We start from the raw sequence: 16,446 nt of genomic DNA, 5'->3' as shown, positions 1-16,446 counted from the left end.
TCCCCGCCAGGCACCGGTCCAGAGGCTTTCCTAAGGGGGCAGCTGGGTTTGAGACAAGGGTGGCTGCCCCCAGGCCTGCTTGGGGCAGGGAGGCCAAACCGGCAGCAGCCCACTGCGGAGAGCCGCTTCCCTGCCCGAGACGGGACTTGGTCCTCTCAGCTCCAGCCTTTGCTTCCCAGACGGGCCGCTGACCACTACGGAGGCAGCCCGAGCAGGGCCTCGCGGGCCTGCAGCTCCCTGGCAGGAGGAGGGCTCCGCTGCGGCCAGGCGGCTCGGCTCGGGCCCTGGCAGGCTGGGGGGCTAGGAAGGGGAGCGGTGCACAAGCAGCACCTGCCTTACCTGAAGGAAAGGCCCCAGGCAGCCTGTCCGTCTGCAGCCCCGCTGCTCCTGTGCCGTTAGCCAGCCCGGCACCCAGAGCAGGTGCAGCCGAGCAGGTATTTACTGCGGCTCCTGGCCAATCAGGCCTGGCCACTCCTAGAGATGATCTCAGCTGCGGAGGGAAGGAGGCTGCCAGGCTCCAGCCACAGGCCTGAGTGGGGGGGGTGCCCTCCTGCAGCCCCCAGGCAAGTTACTGTCCCTTGTAAACACCAGCTGGGCCATTTTCTGCTCCGGAGCTGTTCCTGGTCCCCCGCGGAGCCCTGTGAGCAAACTGAAGGGAGCCACCATTGCGGCTGCTTCCCTGAAACCCCCGCGGGGCACGTCAGCCGGCTGGCTGCCCAACGAAGAGCTGAAGAAACTCTGGGCAGTGTGGCCGCCGGGTCCCATGGAGCATGGCCCAGGCGGGGCGGGGAGGCCGGCTCCGGGTGGAACAAGCTTGTGTCTTGGAAACACCGGTTCCCATTGCTCCGAGTCCCCTCTGCCAGCATGACACACGTCTCCAGGGAGGAGGGACCGGTTTGGAAGCACCCAGCCGGCCTCCTCCCACCCCCCAAGGAAGGGCAGAGGGGGCTCTGGCAGCCCTTAGATTTCAGGCTGGGCTTGGAACGTTTCCAGGAAGAAGCAACCGGAGGAAGGGCCCCAGGGGAGTCACAGAAACAGGGCTGCTCTAGGGGAGTGCCCACGGTCTCAGCGCAGGAAGCAGGTTGTGTGCCGACTGCCGTGCAGGAGAACAGGCCTCTCGGAGCAGCACATGCCTACGGGGGCGGGGGTCAGTCGGTACAGAGCTCCGGCCGCAGCATCGGTCAGGTGAGTGCCCCACAGCGAGTGGGCACCAGAGGCAGGCGCTAGACCCTGTCCCCACCGCCCCCAACCCTCTGGCCAGGGGAGCCTGCTTGTGCATGGCCTGGCGGGGGCCTCCCTTCACCCCGGGCCAGGGTGTCACTGCTCAGCCTCGGCGTGGTACTGTCCCCTCGGCGCGGTACTGTCCCCTCGGCACGGCTCCCACCATTCACACCGTGGCTGCCGGGCCACTGCCCCGTGGGGGCATCCGAGGGGCTGCCGAGGTCTCTTCAGGGCCTCAAATGACAAGCATGCGACCAGCCACACGCCACTTGGCCCCTTGTGAGCAGAGTAGCGGGATGCTCCTGGAACAGCCCCAGATGGGCAGGGACGTGCCTGACAGAGACCTCCCCCCACTTCCACACTGGCAGAAGTAAGTACCTAGAGGAGGGTTTACTAGCCCCGCAGGAGAATAATCGAGGAGCTGGTGACCGTTGCCCAAAGGCATATCGGGATTGGCCGTCTGAGGTACTTGCAGAGACCATGCCAACACGTTGCTCTGCGGCGCTCAGCCAGGCAGTAGAGGTCACATCTATAATCATGGGCTTGGGTGGTGTTTTGCCAAATTACGTGGGGAGTTTCGATTCTAACATTTATAATAGTGCTGGGGCTGTCCTGGCGCTTCCAAAGTAAATGAAAAAACCCTGAAACTATTGTATTTAACCTGGCGGGTTAGAGAGCCCTAAAGGCAAGAGGAAGGACCTGTGGGGGTAAACTGAGGCAGTCCGTGGTATCTTGCTGAGAACTGACAACTCAAATCCTAAATTTGAGGTAGGCTTGGGAACTCAGCCCAAACAGTTAAACTTGACCCTGGTTTCCCTGGCAACCACATTCCAACGGGGCCTTATCAGAGTGGCGGGTCCCACAACAAACCGTGCAGAAGATTTTCGCACAATCTCCTTATTCCTAGGAAATAAGCTTGGAGCCAGCCCAACAAAATCCGGCTCCCAGCAATAATTTTGCTGCCTTGCTTGCATCCCCCCACAGCTAATGGTTTTGCTGTTCTAAATCTTTGCTGAGCCCTCTGAGATCCTGACAGGGCGCCCGATGTGACTACCGCCAGCGCCCCGCTGACCTGGCCCCGATGGACAGTCACTTAATGGAGGATGCCATGCTTAGTTCCCGCCAGGCGCTAATGAAATGTGTTCGGTCTCTCTATTCCCAGGTAAAGGAAGGGGACCCCCACCGGCAGCTGTCTGTAGCACGGCCCAGCAGGGGGTGCCCTACCGCCCCAGGACAGGGGCTAAAACCAGCTCTACAAGGTAAGGGAAGTGTGCGCTGGGGGAAGGGGCAGTCTGGGGCTGGGACCATGAGGGGACAGACTGAGGTCACTGGGGCTGGGGGTGATGGACCCCAACCCAAGGGGGCTGAGGCATCCTGGCCCCAAATCCTGTAATCACCCCACGCCTGTGCTGTATCCTGGGCTATGTCTAGGCTCCATCGACGGAGCCATGTCAAATAGTTTATTCGGCTTTGTCAAAGCAGCGGGGATTTAAATAATCCCCGCTTCATTAAAATAAACATGGCCGCCGCGCTGGGCCGACGATCAGCTGGTCCGGCCCAGCGCGGCAGCCTAGACGCGGCGCGGTCGACAAGGGAAGCCTTTGCCGACCGCTCCGGTTTGCCTCGTGAAACGACGGAGCCACGTAGTCTAGACAGAGCCCTGGAGAATCAATAAAACCCCTCCATTCTACTGCTGGAGGAATCGGTTCTTGCTGCTATGGGGGTGCAGGAACGGGGGACCCCGACTGCGTCATCCCACACCAGCTGGGCCGTTTCCTGCTCCGGAGCCAGGCTCGGCCTCCCGCAGCGTCACCACCCCTGCTAGTGCTGGGTGCCCCAGGGACTGTCCAGGTATTGGCTGGGCCCCTTCCCCGGTGAGGGACCCTGGCCTGGGCCTGAGCTCCCAGGGCAGGGCTTAGGGGCCGGGAGAGCCTCTCATGGAAGATGCTGGCGCTTGGCTCAGGGCAGAGCCGCCCCGCTGCAGAAGGAAGGGCCAGTGACTGGAAAAGGCTCCGAGTGCCAGGTGCCCTGCTGGGAGCTGGCCCTCGAATGAGGATGGGGGCCAGTGTTCCCTGTAAGCTGAGCCCCTAGGCAGCTGCCCAGGGAAGATTTAAAGGCCGCCCAGCTGCTTAGCAGTGCGCCCACAGCCAGCAGCCTGTGTTTCTGTTGGTGGTGCACTTCCGCACATGCCTTGGTGCGCAGGATAAAATGTATCCCGCACATGGATGGGAAAGATTAGAGGGAATGCTGGTGGGGGCCCTGGCTGGGAATCAGACCCCAACCGACGGGGTGGGGGAAGATGTGGCACCTGCTGGCACAGGCACCCTGCTAGAGACTGGGCCTCAGGCAAGCAAGGAACCTGGCAATGTCCCAGCCCAGTCTCCCCCCCCCCCGCCCCGAGGAGGGAGGAAGGGCCCACGTGACACTGGCACGTTTGTAGCTCCTTACAGAGCTGGGGGGAAGGGTTGTGCCCCCCTCCCAACACTGGGGGGGAGGGGCAGGCGGCCAGCAGCTGGCAGGAGCCCACGCTGCCTGATGCGGAGCCCCCCTTTCCTGCCAGGTAGTGGGAGAGGAGGGGAAGAGGCAGCGCAGCCCCCCGCCCCCACACTCCCAGCCCCCTGCCTTAAGGCCCTAGCGGGTAAATGTGCTAGTCCATGAATAAAGGGGAGCTCAGCCAGGCAGGGGCTAGAAACTCCCCTGGGGCGTTAAAGAGCAGGCCCAGGCCCGTCTGCGAGTCTCCCTTCCCCTTGGGGTGAACATGGAGAGCTACATGCAGGAGGAACCTCCGAGGCCTCTGGGAGCTAATCCAGGGCTCCCCCGCTTTGGGGCAGGCTGGGGTCTCGGCTCAGACAGCTCCGAAAAGTGGGGGAGGGGCATTGAGGGGAGTCAGCCTGAACCCAGCAATTGTGAAAAGCATCCGAGAATCAGAGTCCACCGTTCCCTTTGGCTCGAGCCCAACCCGGCCCTCCGGCCCGAAGCGAGCGGGGGTTTGATTTCCAGGCTCTGGTTCACTCCGGAGGAAGGGAGACCCAGTCCCCAGCCGTCCCTTCTGGAACGGAGCCGGCTGCAGGGCTCTCCGGTGAGCGAACGGTTCCCTTTCCCCTCGGCTGCCTGCGGGCTGGGGATGCGAACCCGGGCGGTTGCTGCATTGCAGGAACGGGTCTGTCCCAGGCTAGAGGCTGTCGGGGGGCAGCGCTTTCTCCCGCTGATGCTGTTCCACCGAGTGTAGCCAGCAGGGACCTCGGCACCGCCGCAGGGATTACACACGGGACCCCCACGGCTCCAGGGAGGGTGCCGCGGGTCAGCCAGCGTCTCCCAGGGAGCCCTGCGTGTCCCAGCCCTGTCCTGCCTGCGCCAGCCGCTTCCCCGCCACGGGCTGTGTTGATTTGGTGGGAGGGCTGCAGGCGAGGGGATCAGTCCAGAGTAAACAAGCAGGAAGCAGGCCAGGGAGCATCTGCTTGTGAGGCAGCCCCTGGTAAATAGCCCAGCCTGCCCCCCCTCCCCAGAGCCACTGTGCAAACCGCCAGCCGGAAACGTGGGAGCAGGGGAATGTCGCGTCCCTTCAGAGCCGTGCTCTGGGCGAGGTCCCCGCGAGGGGCGGGTGACGCTGGCGGGGCCTTGGGCAGCAGGGGCCGGTTGAGGGCTGGAAGTGGCTCTCTGGGGGAAGCGGCCTGGCAGGTTGGGGTCCGGTTCGGCGGGACCGGCCCGGTTCCAACCTGCTCTGGCTCCGAGATGGGGAAGAGCCGTTTGCCCCTCTCCGTGTGCAAGGCCTGCTGAGGCTGCTGCACTGCAGGCCGGAGGAGCCCTGAGCACTGCTCCTGGGGGGCGAGCCCTCCTCCGCCCCGCTGTGCCCCCTCGGTCTGGGCAGAGGTTCCCCCTGGCCCTGCCTCACGACCGCGAACCCGCCCAGAGAACCCAAGAGACACACAGCTCACTCCCTGGAGCGAGTTCCAGCTCCCCACATGCCCAGGCCAAACCTGCTGCAAGCCATGCAAGCCCCCCAGTAACGCCTAGCTGCTCGCCAGGGCTGTCAGCCGGGGAGGGCCCTGCAGTAACGCGCCAGCCGCCCGTCTAGGAATCAAAACCACAGAGCACTAGATTCATCGAGAACATCGAATCAGCCAGTCCTAGGGTTGCCAGGTGGTTCCAACAAAGATACCGGACACACTTGGCGTGACCTCACAATCGACATCCCATCTGATGTACAAGGTCCCCGACAGTTCTATTGGCTCATTTCCATTTTCTCAATTTGTGTCCCGAACAGAGAGCTCAAACACTGGACTGTCGGGTTCAATCCCGGACACCTGGCACCCTATCGAGACCAGTCCCCTGCCTTCACGGCAGGACCAAGTACCTAGCTCGCCCCTGACCGCGTCTGTCCAACCTGCTCTTCAATATCTGCAGGGATGGAGATTCCACAACCTCCCCAGGCAACTTATTCCAGTGTTTGACCATCCTGACAGGTAGGAGTTTTTTGTAATGTCCAACCTGAACCTCCCTTGCTGCAGGTTAAGCCCCTTGCTCCTTGTCCTGTCCTCAAAGGGCAAGGGGAACAATTTCTCTCCCTCCTCCTCGGAGCAAGTGGAAAGCTTGGTGCCCCCAGCTCTCTTCTGTCTCTGAAGAGCAGCTACAGCTGCGCCTGGACTAACTCCTGCAGGGAGCCCACGCACCGGGGCGGGAGTGTCAGAGTGCAGGGAGCAGTTGGGAATGTCTGCCTGATACCCACCGCGCTGCCGGTGGCTGGGGGATCATGGCTGCAGCTGCCCTGCGCCTGCTGGCTCAGAGGCTCCCACCCTGCGGAACGCCTGGCCCACGGGGCACGTCCACCCTACAAAGCCGGGTTCCTTTGGCTTTGAGCAGCGGATGTCGCAGGTCCCCGCTCGGTGGCTGTGGTGGCCGGAGTACACCCCCACTGCTGGGGTTGCGTTGTCACAAGGTGCGGTGCCCTGGGGGAGCTACCCCACGGTCCCTGCCGCAGCCTGGAACTCTGGGTGAGGGTCCCAGCGCCTCGTGGGATGGAAACACTGCCGCGGGTGGTCATGGGTGCATGTTGGCAGCCTCCCATGTCTGTCTAAGCGCCTTTCTTGTCAGGCGGCAGCGCTGTGTGGCTCTGGGGTAGCCCGGATACACCAGGCCCTGCGTGATTACTGATTTTGGCCTAGTGTAGCCCTCCAGCCTAGTCCATATAGTTTAGTGCCCCTCTATCAGGGGAAATACAGCCCTCCAGCCTAGTCCATATAGTTTAGTGCCCCTCTATCCGGGGGAATACAGCCCTCCAGCCTAGTCCATATAGTTTAGTGCCCCTCTATCAGGGGAAATACAGCCCTCCAGCCTAGTCCATATAGTTTAGTGCCCCTCTATCCGGGGGAATACGGCCCTCCAGCCTAGTCCATATAGTTTAGTGCCCCTCTATCCGGGGGAATACAGCCCTCTGGCCTAGTCCATATAGTCAAGCCTTTTTCACCAGCTTGGATGCTGGATTACGGGGGTTTTGGGGGAGGTAGGGGGACCCGGGCCCTCCCGCTCCTCTGGGTCCCAGCGCAGGCCCTATTGGCAGTGTCAGTACCCACTGCCTGGTTGGTGGGGATGCCTGCCGGAACACGCCGACCGCCCGGAGGTCCTTCCGCCGCCCAGGGCTGCTTCCTACCTCTCCCCTGGCCGAGGCGATGTCCTGGGGTCTGTGCTTTGGCTTGCAGCAGGCCTTGCTCCAGCGGTAGCGGGGATGGCAGGTCTGGCTTCTGGGACCGCTCAGGATCTCAGTCCTTCCCCTTGGGCTACCTCCCCCGACTGCCTGCTTCCCCTGGCGTTTATCCCCGGGCCCGTTCGTGCGCCTGCCCAGCAAGGCTGCTGGGGTGGGGTCTGCCCTGCCCCCGCGGCCAGGTGCACTCTCTTGGCTGCAGTGCAGGGTCCTGCCGCCCTGCCACACCTACACACCAGTGTTTCTTTTGCTGCTTCGGTGCTCGGCCTCCCCCTTCCATTCCCTCTCCAGCAGTCAGAGCCACTGGCTCCTGCAGGCTCCACGCTGGAGGCGTTTGTCACCCGGGCCATGGTCCCCGGGCTGTGAGCTCGCCGCCTGCTTCACCAGGAGACGAACATTGAAACGTCCCCGGGGCTGATGCTGCCGCAGTCATTGCTGTGGGGCCGAGGGCGGGACTGGGTCAGTTGTTCACGGGTTAATTCCCCCTCTCCGTTGAACAACCAACCCTTCTGCCTCACCTGCATCTGTCTAGCTTCAGCATCCAAGTTCCTCCGAGAGCCCGAGCCGCTGGAGCTGAGTATCTCTCACTTGCTTTAGTGGCCGTGGCGATTCGATTGGACAGGAGGGGGGGGGGGGGGGCGACAGGAGTGTGTGGGGGGGTCCCCCCCTCATTTTAGATTTGCCGCAGGGGCCCAAAAACCATTTTGCAGCCTGACTCCCGAGTGTTGGCGACGGTGCTGGAGCTTTTGCTGAGCTGGTCGGCAGGGAAACGGCAGCGGATTAGCTTTGTTACGGGGAGGAGACATTACTAAGGTGCTGGGCTTCTTTTTCGGGGGGAATCTGAGGAGTGGCTGGAACTAGCCAGCAGGAGGCCAGAACATCCCACGGATCAGCACTAGGGGGTGCAGCTGCCTTTACATAGCAAGTAGCCGTCCAGCTGAAGAAAACGAGGGACCATTGCCCACAAGTTTCGCTGAAAGCTGTGCCTCCCTGCGGCGTCCTGCCTGTGCAGCTATGGCCGCGTGGGGGTGGTGTACTGCTGCTGACAGAGAGAGAGGAGAGAGCTCTTTTGGCTGCGTTGCACGGCTGTGCCGCTGCAGGGTCTGTAGTGTAGACGGAGCCTTAGGCTTCTGAGACAGTAAAGCTTGGGCCCGAAAGTTCCTGTATAGCAGAAGTTCAGTTGGTAACCTCCTCGGCAGCACGGGGTCACAGCAGGCATTCCTGGGGTGAAGAAGGGTAATGTCTGTTGTTGCTTTAAGACAAGTCTCAATTTTCTAGGTGGTGCACACTGATAACTAGTTGAATTGATTAGCATGCGGCTATTAACCATTCAAGCAGCTCATAGGCAGTTTACCACGAACTTCACAGAGAAATAAAGACAATGATCTTATTACCCCTCAAGTTCCATGTAAATGTTAATTCCCCCTTTTGAGTCAATAGAGTATAGGAATGAAACATAGTCAGGAGTCATCGTTCAGCATCTACAAGCTAATTAGATCCCCTTCTAACGAGATGTAGATAAACAGAGACAAATACAGTCAGGCCCTACTTCCGATTCGCTAACCCTACATGCCTACGTATGCAGGGCTGTAGTCTATTTAACGTGGCTTTGCCCTGTTTGCCATTTCAATACTCTTCTAATATGTCTTTGGGGGTTGTTCTCAAGTCTCACAATCTGCTGGTTGCTTAACCCTTGCTGGCTCACGCCTGGAACAGAATATGATGAAAGCCGCAGTTACTGGCATCCACACGGGTTCCTGAGTTTGTTTACAACACAGAGCTTTAAAACGGGAGGAGCTGAAATAGTTTAGTTGTAGCTTTTTAAAATCAACCTCCTGCTTTGGTCCCCAGAGTCAGCGGGGACTGGGCTGTAAATGGTCCCTCCAGGGGTTTTCTCATTGTACAAAGGCCTGCAGGTGTCAAAGACAATTTGTGATCCCCAGTTTGTCTCTTTGGTTCTGGAGCGTTCACTTCTCTAGTTGCTTTTCCTTTCTGAGGACTAGGCTTGATTTCATCTTTGGTTTCCTATCCCAAAAATTCAACTGGTGTAGGCAGCAAATACCCATACATTCCTGGTTTTCTGTAGAGCGGGTCACATTGATCTGCACCGTGCAGCCGGCTCAGAGAGTCTCATAATCGTGCCATTCTTCCTTATGTTCTTTAACTCAGCTTCTACTTCGTGAAGTCATGTGATAGGAATTGTGTGGGGTGCACGTGAAAACAGTGCAGTTCAGCCTTGTGCCTTGCAATTGTTTCTACTGGATCTCCCTTTAAAAGTCTGAGACCAGGGGTACGTCTGGACTACATGGCTCTGTCGACGGAGCCATGTGAAATAGTTTACTCGGCATTGTCAATGAAGCAGGGATTCAAATAATCCCCGCTTCATTAAAATAAACATGGCCGCCGCGCTGTGCCCACGATCAGCTGATCCAGCACAGCACGGGAGTCTAGACGCGGCGCAGTCGACAAGGGAAACTTTTGTCGACCTCTCGGATATGCCTCGTGAAACGAGGTTTACCGGAGCAGTCGACAAAGGCTTCCCTTGTCGACTGCGCCACGTCTAGACCGTCCCGCTGTGCTGGATCAGCTGATCGTCGGCACAGCGCGGTGGCCATTTTTAGTTTAATGACGCGGGAGTTATTTGAATCCCTGCTTCATTGACAATGCCAAGTAAACTATTTCACATGGCTCCGTCGACGGAGCCATGTAGTCCAGACGTACCCCAGTAGTCCATTGATTTCTTCTACCTTTCTCCTTCGGCCAGAGGTGGCCAATAAAACGGTGGCAATTCGCTGGCTTCACCCCTGCTGGGCTGCTGCTGCTAGATTTACCTGCGCCTCCGCAGGTCCCAGCGACTATAGCATGGGTTGGAAGTAGGGATGTAATGGTGCAGTCGATTAACCGATTAGCAAAAGCGTATAGGTTAATACTATAGATGACATGCAAACCCCCCCCCCCCCGCCAATAAATGTTTAGCACCCAGCTCAGTCCCAGTTTGCACTGGGTCCTGGACCTCCCCCCGCTGCAGCTTTGCATTTCAAGTGTAGTAGGACCCAGGCAGGCAGGCAGCCTGGCTCAGTTCCGGCTCGTGCCGGGTCCAGACGCTCAGGCCCCTCCGCCCCGGACAGGGGCTGCCTGTGGACTATAGAATAGTCACCTAATCGATAAGAATTCACGAGGTAATCGACTATTCAATAACCGACATTTCACATCCTTAGTTGAAGCTGCTCGGGGACTATTAGAAAGGGCCTCCTGCCCCTTTCCCTAGGTGGGGTGACCCAGACACGTATTAACGAGCCTGCGCCTGCAGGGCTCCTGTCCCTTGCACTCTGGATAATCCCCCGTGAGCCAGGAAGCAGCAGCCTGCAGGCTGAGCCAGCAAAGTGTGCCTTGTGCACAGCCGCTGGGTAGCCCCCTCCTCGGCCTGCGCCAGCACGTGCTCTGGGAGGCCCCACCCCACCCCATCCAGCGCCCTGGCCTAGGCCTCCCCAGATCCTGGCCGAGCACGGCAGCGTCACAAGTTGCAGCTCCTCCGGCTGCTCCCCTCCTGCACTTCCTGCTGTAACTTATCTGCAAATTGCGGCCACCTCTGGGGAGGGGCGGAGGACTCTGCTGCCCGGGCCCGTGGCTCAGGGAGCCGGTAGCTGCCCCATGCTCGGGCTGTTCGCCGGGGTGGCGTGTGCAGCGAGGTCGTGAACCTGGTGGGATTCACAAGTGCCCGGAAGTGGCCTTCGCTTCTCTCCAGGCACCTTGGCAGGGGCTCACGCTTCCTCCCTTTTGTTTCGTGCTCTCCCCCTCTGCCCCTTGTTTATCTGAGCTCATGCCTGAGGTTTGTGTTTCCTTCTTGTGCTTTCTTGTGTCCCTTCCCTCCGCTGCCGCTCACAGCCGGTGCTGCAAACAAAGGAAGGGCTGCCTCATTGTGATCCTGAGAACCCGCCTAAGCCAAGCCCTGTGTTTGTGGTTCTCGGCCTGGCGTTCTGTGGGGCAAGGCAGACTGGAGCCAGCGTGTGCGTTTTGGGTGCCAGAATGAGGAAGTCCCTCGAGAAAGGCTCTGGGAGCGAGGGCTCCACAGAGATAACGGACCTTCGTTAGACAAACCACGGAAGTATGCTCCACTTCTCCACCCCATTCAGCACACGCAGCATGTAGAAAGGGCTTGCAGCTCTCGGGCAGGGAGACAGACCCGTGGTGCTGCAGAAAGCAGCCTGGCTAGGAAAACGATTAAAAGCCCCAAATATTTGTCTGTTTCTGAAACAAGCGAGCGGGGGGGGGGGGGGGGGGAGGAGTGGGAGGAGTAATGGAGAAGGTAACAACTTTGCATTTAGCTCAGCCACTCCATAATCTTCCCTGCAGAGAGCTCCAGCCAGACCAGCAGGGCTGAGCCCCATCACAACCAAACTAAGCAGGACCTAAGTGATTTTCTAAAAACCATGTTCTGGTGGCTCAGCACCAGTCTGAGGCAGGTCACGGCGTGGTGCACGTGTCTGTCCCCCAGAGGCCAGGGTGGAGTTGGGGACATCCTAGTTCCATCACACTTTGTGACTGTTGTGTAGGAGCAGGTTTGGGATGTGACCCTGGGTGGAAGACCTTTGTAATATTATAGTTACCAATATTACTACAGTGAAATGACTCGTACAAGCTCTGCCGTGGAAGGCATCAGTGATCAGCACTTTATTAATGACCGGGATGAGGGGATGGATTGCACCCTCTGCAATTTTGCGGCTGACACTAAGCTAGGGGGAGAGGTGGATACGCTGGAGGGCAGAGAGAGGGTCCAGAGTGACCTGGACAGATTAGAGGACTGGGCCAAAAGAAATCTGATGAGGTTCAACAAGGACAAGTGCAGAGTCCTGCCCTTGGGACGGAAGAATCCCAGGCATTGGTACAGACTGGGGACCGACGGGCTAAGCAGCAGTTCTGCAGAAAGGGACCTGGGGATTCCAGTGGATGAGAAGCTGGATATGAGTCAACAGGGCGCCCTTGTAGCCAAGGAGGTGAATGGGGGTATGTCTACACTACCCTCCTAATTCGAACTAGCGGGGTAATGTAGCCATACCGCACTTGCAAATGAAGCCCGGGATTGAATTTCCTGGGCTTCATTTGCATAAGCCGGGCGCCGCCATTTTTAAATCCCGGCTAGTTCGAACCCCGTGCCGCGCGGCTACACGGGGCTACACGCGGCACGGAGTAGCTAGTTCGGATTAGGCTTCCTATTCCTATACTAGCTGTACTCCTCGTGGAGTGTACCCTGGCATATTGGGCTGCGTTAGGAGGAGCATCGCCAGCAGATGCAGAGAAGTGATTGTTCCCCCTTATTCGGCTCTGGTGAGGCCACATCTGGGCTATGTCTACACTGCCCGTTTGACGCAAAAAACATGCAAACGAGGCAAAGCGTGGAATATCGCCGTAAGGGGGGTTTTGCGCAAAAATGGAGCCTCATTAATTATGCAAATGAGGCACGGCAATATTCCATGCTTCGCCTCATTTGCATATTTTTTGTGCAAACGGGGGCCGTGTAGACATAGCCCTGGAGAATGGATGTGGACGCATTGGAGAGGGTCCAGCAGAGGACAACCAGAATGACTCGGGGGCTGGAGCACATGGCCGATGAGGAGAGGCTGAGGGATTTGGGTTTGTTTAGTCTGCAGAAGAGACGAGTGAGGGGGGATTTGAGAGCAGCCTGCAACTTCCTGAAGGGGGGGTCCAAAGAGGATGGAGAGGGGCTGTTCTCAGTGGGGGCAGGTGGCAGAACAAGGCGCAATGGGCGCAAGTTACAGTGGGGAGGTCTAGGTTGGATATTAGGAAAAACTATTTCCCTAGGCGGGTGGGGAAGCCCTGGGCTGGGTTCCCTAGGGAGGGTGGAATCTCCATCCCTCGAGGTGTTTAAGTCCCGGCTGGACAGAGCCCTGGCTGGGATGATGGAGTTGGGTCGGTCCTGCTTTGGGCAGGGGGCTGGACTCGATGCCTCCTGAGGTCTCTGCCCGCCCTGGGGTTCTACGATTCTATATGCATGTGAGTCAGTAGCACAGGAAGGGACGTGCCTGTGGACAGGGACTCCATGAGCTTTCCCCGTGCCCCTGTGCTTGGGACAAAGGCCGGTCAAGCCACATGGCAGAGATATACAAAGGCAGCTGCATCGTCTCCATGTTTATTTGGTTTCTGCTTCTCACCTCTGGAGTAACTCCTCCACGAAGCGAGGCTTTGAACGAGGGACTGACGGGCCCACCCAAGCTGTGGCTGAGCTCCAGAGAGACTTCACAAGCCAGCCAGCTCCCCACTGCCAAGAACCTGATCCCTGGACTCTGTAGCTGGTCGCTTTGACCATGCAGCAGCTCTCTTGGGCATTTCTTGTATTGAAACCCCCCTTTGTTCTTAGACAGGAAAGGACGGGGCAGCAGTATGGTAATTGGGGCAAGAGCCGCCCCGCTAGCGTTGCCGTGGGCACGGGGTGGTGCCTTTGGGGGTCGGAGGAACGTTCTGGGTAGGAAATAGAGTCTGAAATAACGTCTATTTGCAGATTGTGAGCCGGGGGCCCGAATGCCCTGAGGGGGAGGGGCTGTGGGAGTTCTTCTTTTCAGCCAGTGGGAGGGATGAAGAGCCCAGTTTGTGACTGGTTTGTGAATCTCACTGCAGTGTTAACCACCAGCTGGGGGGAGGGAGGGTCTGCCTCCTCTGGGGAGCCTGGTCTGACCCGGGCGTTTCCAGCATGGGCAGCGCCTCGCCCCACAAGTGCTTTTACCTGGGTCTGAGCAGCGGTGACAGTGTAGCCCCCAGACTGTGTGGGGCGGGCCCTGCCCCCTGGCGCAGCACTTAGGCCTGTCAGAGAGAGAGAGAGAGAGAGAGAGAGAGAGAGAGAGAGAGAGAGAGCGTTTCCTCCGAGTGGCGGAGAGAGGCTCGTGCACTAAGCGCCGGAGGTCCCGGGTGCCGCTCCGCCTGGGGCTGGACGCGGCGACCTCCGGAGACCCCTCCCGGCCCTAGGGGTCGAGGAGCCAGTGGGCAGGTGCCCAGGGTGGAGGCGACCCTGGCAGGGCATGGGGAGGGCAACATCCTTTCTAGGCCCCTTTCAGCTTCTCCAGAGTGAGCCCTGCCACCGGGTGACCCGCCCCTAGATGGTCCCTCCTCGGAGCCAGGGCAGCCCCCCTCCCGGTCTGCTCCCTCGGTTCCCCTGTGCGCTGTCCCCGAGGCACCGGGGGGCGTTGTGCTGCGGCGCCTGGCTGGTGCTCCTTCCGCCGGGACTGCAGAGCCCTGGGCGCCCCCTCGCCATTCTCCTGCCCCTGGGGTTTTGCTCAGGGTGCAGGGTTCCCAGGCTTGCGGGGTGCCGAGCAGCCAGGGGGTGCCTGGGGCCCGAATGCCCTGGCTCGGCTGGGCCCGTGGATGAGAGGCGCCCGCCAACCGCAGCGGTGACGCATGGGCCAGTGCGGTGCCCGGCACCCGCGCGCGGGGGGTTAGGAACAGCCAAACTCCCGCAAGCCCCGAGCCCTGCGGAACCCTGGGGAACACGCGACGCAGGCTCTGCCGCCGCGAACCTCTGCAATGGAAGCGCCGGCCAGCCCGGGCCGGAGGAGCGATGCTCATGTATCCCCGGCGGCTGAGTCCCGCACCAGCTCCCGCTCCCAGAATCGGCCCCCGCCGGCGCGAAGGGCCAGTCGCGCAGCGAGGCGAGCCCATGGCCGGGGTGGTCCCGAGAGCGGGCGGCCCGTGCGTTCAGGCTGCACCGAGAGAGGCCCGGGGCTGGCCTGGTGCGGTCCCCGTGGTCTGCAGCGAGCGGGATGTGGCCGGGCCAGGTAGCAGCTCCTGCTCTCCTGCCAGCTCTCTCTCTCGGGGAACGCGCTGCTGCCAGGCCGCGAAGCCAAGCGCTGCAGCAGCCCAGGGGAGCGGGGCAGGGCCGACGCTGCACCTTGCGCCCATCCACAGCCCGCGGCGGCTGGGGGCGCGCTCCAGGAACGGGTCCGTGGAGGCTTGTTTGTGCATGATTTGCATTCTTTGCCGGCCAGCCCCGGCGCTCCAGGAAGGGCAGGGGGACTTTATCTCCCGCCCTCAGCGCGCACCGTGGGGGTGGGGGAGTCGCGGTTTCCTTTTCCCTGATGACTAGCTGAGCGCTGCACTGGTGTCACCCAGCTCTGCGCTGCTGGGAGCCGAGGCGGAAGGCATGCAGCCCGGCCGGCCGCTGCGAGGTGAGTCCAGCCGCGGGGGCTAGGTGGGGGCAGGTACCGCCTGGAGCGTCCAGCCTCTCTGCAGAAACTCCCCGAGAATTCGAGAGGTGGAGGGAAGGGGCCAGAGTGAGAGGAAGAGGTGAAGGATCCCCCCCCCATCCCAGCTGCTCAGGGAGGGAGGAAGGAGAAAGGAGGAACTGCACTTTCCTCCCCTCCCCCCCTTGTCCGAGCAGCTGGAAAGGCTGATTCACGAGCATCGCGAGCCGCCTGTAGCGTGAGACCACATTGAAAAGTTTGATATTTCAAGTTTGATACCACCCCCGGCTCCGGCACCGGCCCCTCCACCCCCGGCTCCGGCACAGGCCCCTCCACCCCCGGCTCCGGCACCGGCCCCTCCACCCCTGGCCCCGGCACAGGCCCCTCCACCCCCGGCTCCGGCACAGGCCCCTCCACCCCTGGCCCTGGCACAGGCCCCTCCACCCCCGGCTCCGGCACAGGCCCCTCCACCCCTGGCCCCGGCACAGGCCCCTCCACCCCCGGCTCTGGCACCGGCCCCTCCACCCCCGGCTCTGGCACCGGCCCCTCCACCCCCGGCTCCGGCACAGGCCCCTCCACCCCCGGCTCCGGCACAGGCCCCTCCACCCCTGGCCCCGGCACAGGCCCCTCCACCTCCGGCTCCGGCACAGGCCCCTCCACCCCTGGCCCTGGCACAGGCCCCTCCACCCCCGGCTCCGGCACAGGCCCCTCCACCCCTGGCCCCGGCACAGGCCCCTCCACCCCCGGCTCTGGCACCGGCCCCTCCACCCCCGGCTCCGGCACAGGCCCCTCCACCCCCGGCTCCGGCACAGGCCCCTCCACCCCTGGCCCCGGCACAGGCCCCTCCACCCCTGGCCCCGGCAAAGGGCCCTGCCACCCCCAGCTCCATCACAGCCGCCCTGCCACCCCCGGCTCCGGCACAGCTGCCCTGCCATCCCCAGCTCCATCACAGCTGCCCTGCCATCCCCAGCTCCATCACAGCAACGCTGCCACCCCCGGCTCCATCACAGCCGCCCTGCCACCCCCAGCTCTGGCACAGCCGCCCTGCCACCCCCTGCTCCGGCACAGCCGCCCTGCCACCCCCGGCTCTGGCACAGGGCCCTGCCACCCCCGGCTCCAGCACAGAGCCCTGCCACCCCCGGCTCCAGCACAGGGCCCTGCCACCCCCTGCTCCGGCACAGCCGCCCTGCCACCCCCGGCTCTGGCACAGGGCCCTGCCACCCCCTGCTCCGGCACAGCCGCCCTGCCACCCCCGGCTCTGGCACAGGGCCCTGCCACCCCCGGCTCCAGCACAGAGCCCTGCCACCCCCGGCTCCAGCACAGGGCCCTGCCACCCCC

The 16,446-nt window shown here is 61.3% G+C and overlaps 1 protein-coding gene across 5 annotated transcripts in view; it reads left to right on the top strand.

Annotated features, from left to right (window-relative positions):
- Window positions 1–1,371: 1,371 nt before the first annotated feature.
- The window catches only part of TOR4A (torsin family 4 member A), a 39,334-nt gene continuing 24,259 nt past the window's right edge, over window positions 1,372–16,446 (top strand). For 3 of the 5 annotated variants that reach the window (XM_075905535.1, XM_075905536.1, XM_075905534.1), the window contains exon 1: window positions 14,916–15,093. The gene's annotated coding sequence lies outside the window, so the exon portion shown is untranslated. Of the gene's footprint in view, window positions 2,481–5,485; window positions 5,685–14,915; window positions 15,094–16,446 lie in introns of those variants that run through there. The other 2 variants (XM_075905533.1, XM_075905532.1) reach the window with 2 other exon arrangements.

The sequence above is a fragment of the Pelodiscus sinensis genome, chromosome 22, assembly GCF_049634645.1.
Source record: "Pelodiscus sinensis isolate JC-2024 chromosome 22, ASM4963464v1, whole genome shotgun sequence".
Taxonomy (NCBI): domain Eukaryota; kingdom Metazoa; phylum Chordata; order Testudines; family Trionychidae; genus Pelodiscus; species Pelodiscus sinensis.
The sequence above is the reverse complement of the archived record's forward strand: the minus strand, read 5'-3'. Positions and strand labels throughout refer to the sequence as shown.